Here is a 3,986-nt window from a genome sequence, read left to right on the forward strand (position 1 = left end):
AATGTTTGGTAGAATTCCCCTGGGAAGCCATCTGGCCCTGGGCTTTTTTTTTTTTTTTTAAAGATTTATTTATTTATTTGAGAGAGCGAGAAAGTACATGAGAGGGGGGAGGGTCAGAGGGAGAAGCAGGCTCCTCGCCAAGCAGGGAGCCCGATGCGGGACTCGATCCAGGGACTCCAGGATCATGACCTGAGCCGAAGGCAGTCGCTCAACCAACTGAGCCACCCAGGCGCCCTGGGCTTTTGTTTTTTGGGAGATTTTTGATGACTGCTTGAATTTCCTTAGTGGTTATAGGTCTTTTCAGGTTTTCTATTTCATCCTGGTTCAGTTTTGGTAGTTGATACATCTCTAGGAATGCATCCATCTCTTCCAGGTTATCTAATTTGCTGGCATAGAGTTGCTCATAATATGTTCTTATAATTGTTTGTATTTCTTTGGTGTTGGTTGTGATCTCTCCTCTTTCATTCATGATTTTATTTATTTGGGTCATTTCTTTTTCTTTTTGATAAATCTAGCCAGGGGTTTATCAATCTTAATTCTTTCAAAGAACCAGCTCCTAGTTTTGTTGATCTGTTCTACTGTTCTTTTGGTTTCTATTTCATTGATTTCTGCTCTGATCTTTATTATTTCTCTTCTCCTGCTGGGTTTAGGCTTTATTTGCTGTTCTTTCTCCAGCTCCTTTAGGTGTAGGGTTAGGTTGTGTATTTGAGACCTTTCTTGTTTCTTGAGAGAGGCTTGTATTGCTGTATAGCTTCCTCTTAGGACTGCCTTTCCTGCATCCCAAGGACTTTGAACAGTTGTGTTTTCATTTTCATAGGTTTCCATGCATTTTTTAAATTCTTCTTTAATTTCCTGCTTGATCCATTGATTCTTTAGTAGGATGGTCTTTAGCCTCCATGTATTTGAGTTCTTTCCTACTTTCCTCTTGTGATTGATTTCTAGTTTCAAAGCATTGTAGTCTGAAAATAGGCAGGGAATGATCCCAATCTTTTGGTACCGGCTGAGACCTGATTTATGACCTAGGATGTGATCTATTCTGGAGAACATTCCACGTGCACTAGAGAAGAATGTATATTCTGTTGCTTTGGGATGGAATGTTCTGAATATATCTGTGAAGTGCATTTGGTCCAGTGTGTCATTTAAAGTCTTTATTTCCTTATTGATCTTTTGCTTAGATGATCTGTCCATTTCAGTGAGGGGGGTGTTAAAATCCCCTACTATTATTGTATTGTTGATGTGTTTCTTTGCTTTTGTTATTAATTGGCTTATATAATTGGCTGCTCCCATGTTAGGGGCATAGATATTTACAATTGTTAGATCTTCTTGTTGGATGGACCCTTTAAGTATGGTATAGTGTCCTTCCTCATCTCTTATTATAGTCTTTCATTTAAAATCTAATTTGTCTGATGTAAGGATTGCCACGTCAGCTTTCTTTTGGTGTCCATTAGCATGGTAAATGGTTTTCCACCCCCTCACTTTAAATCTGGAGGTGTCTTTGGATCTAAAATGAGTCTCTTGGAGACCGCATATCGATGGGTCTTTTTTTTTTTATCCAATCTGATAGCCTGTGTCTTTTGATTGGGGCATTTAGCCCATTTACATTCAGGGTAACTATTGAAATATACGAATTTAGTGCCATTGTATTGCTTGTAAGGTGACTGTTACTGTATATTGTCTGTGTTCCTTTCTGGTCTATGTTACTTTTAGGCTCTCTCTTTGCTTAGAGGACCCCTTTCAATATTTCCTGTAGGGCTAGTTTTGTGTTTGCACATTGTTTTAGTTTTTGTTTGTCCTGGAAGCTTTTAATCTCTCTATTTTCAATGACAGCCTAGGTGGATATAGTATTCTTGGCTGCATATTTTTCTCATTTAGTGCTCTGAATATATCCTGCCAGTCCTTTCTGGCCTGCCAGGTCTCTGTGGATAGGTCTGTTGCCAATCTAATGTTTTTACCATTGTAGGTTACAGACCTCTTGTCCTGAGTTGTTTTTAGGATTTTCTCTTTGTCTCTGAGACTTGGGAGTTTTACTATTAGATGTTGGGGTGTTGACCTATATTTATTGATTTTGAGGGGGTTTCTCTGTTCCTCTCGGATTTTGATGCCTGTTTCCTTCCCCAGTTTAGGGAAGTTCTCTGCTATAATTTGCTCCAATATACCTTCTGCCCCTCTCTCTCTTTCTTCTTCTTCTGGGATCCCAATTATTCTAATGTTGTTTCATCTTATGGTATCACTTATCTCTTGAATTCTGCCCTCGTGATCCAGTAGTTGTTTCTCTCTCTTTTTCTCAGCTTCTTTATTCTCCATCATTTGGTCTTCCATATCACTAATTCTCTCTTCTGCCTCATTTATCCTAGCAGTTAGAGCCTCCATTTTTGATTGCACCTCATTAATAGCCTTTTTGATTTTGACTTGCTTAGATTTTAGTTCTTTTATTTCTCCAAAGAGGGTTTCTCTAATACCTTCCATACCTTTTTCAAGCCCAGCTAGTATCTTAAAATCGTCACTCTGAACTCTAGTTCCGACATCTTACTAATGTCTGTATTGATTAGGTCCCTGGCAATTGGTACTGCCTCTTGTTCTTTTTTTCTGAGGTGATTTTTTTCCATCTTGTCATTTTGTCCAGAGGCCAATAGATGAATGAGAGAACAAAATGCTAACAGGGTAACAACGACCCCAGAAAAATATACACTAAACAAATCAGAAGAGACCTGAAACCAGGGGAAAAGAAAGGGAAAGAAAGAAAAAAGAAATAGAAAAAGATAAAAAAAAAAAAAAAAGAATATGATCAAATATGATCAGGCTGGTGTGTAGATCAGTGCCACACACTAGATTTTGGGCATAGTTTGGTGTGTTAGAAGAAAGGGCCTCCCAATATTTTAAAGAAAGAAAAGCTTATATATGTACAAAAATAATGGTAAATACAATGAAGGGATGGGATATGACTGTAGAGATGAAGATTATAAAAGATTTTATAAAAAGGAATTGATAAGACAGGAAGTTGGTTGAAAAAAGAAAGAAGAGGAATTAAAAAAAAAAGGGAGAGAATGTGATCAGGCAGAAGACTAGAACAAAGCCATACACTAGAGATTTAGGGCATACTTTGGTCTGCTAGAAGAAACTGTATCCCAAAATTTTTAAGAGAGGACAACTTACATATATATACCAAAAATAAGTTCAACTACTATGAAGGGATAGAATATGACTCTAAAAATGAAAAATAAAAAAGATTTTTTAAAAAGGGATTGATAAGACACATTGGTTGAAAAAGGGAAAAAGGAAAATTCAAAAAAAAAAAAAGAAAAAGAAAAAAAGAAAATTAAAAAAAATTAACTTTGAAAGACTAAAGAATCAGAGGGAAAAAAGTCATGAATTCTATGTGCATAATTCCCCTAGTGCTGGTGTTCTGCCATTCTCATTGATGGGTAAACTCGGTCTTGGCCGGCTGTTCTTGCTGATCTTCGGGGGGAGGGGCCTGTTGCCGTGGTTCCCAAATGTCTTTGCCGGAGGTGGAACTGCGCCGCCCTTGCCAGGGGCCGGGCTAAGTAATCTGGTCAGGTTTGCTCTGGGGAGCTTTTCTTCCCTGCAAGCTTTCGGTACAGCTTTGGAGGTCGAGAGTGAAAATGGCGGCCTCCCGATCTCCGCCCCAAAGGAGCCGAGAACTCGGGACCCTGCTCCTCAGTGAGCCCCCAGAGAAAAGCAGTCAGTCACTCCCATCTCCCCATCTCTGGCCGCACTCCATGCTCACCCGGCCTGGGACCGAGTATTTCTATCTCTGGCACCTGATCCCGTGTGGAGTCTCCAAACCCAGCAGATCCCTGCGATGCACTCCCACACCGCTGGTCTGGGGGAGGAAGGGGTGTCTCCCCAGATCTGCCGCTTGTTGGGTCCCTGCTGGAGGAGCAGTGGCCCAACTGTGCCGAGGATCACGGTTTATGGCAACCCCGAGCTGAGAGCCCGCGCTTCAGCTCTGTCTCTGCAGCAAGCTT

Source organism: Mirounga leonina, unplaced genomic scaffold (genome assembly GCF_011800145.1).
Source record: "Mirounga leonina isolate KUSES-001 unplaced genomic scaffold, KU_Mleo_1.0 Mir_53, whole genome shotgun sequence".
NCBI lineage: Eukaryota > Metazoa > Chordata > Mammalia > Carnivora > Phocidae > Mirounga > Mirounga leonina.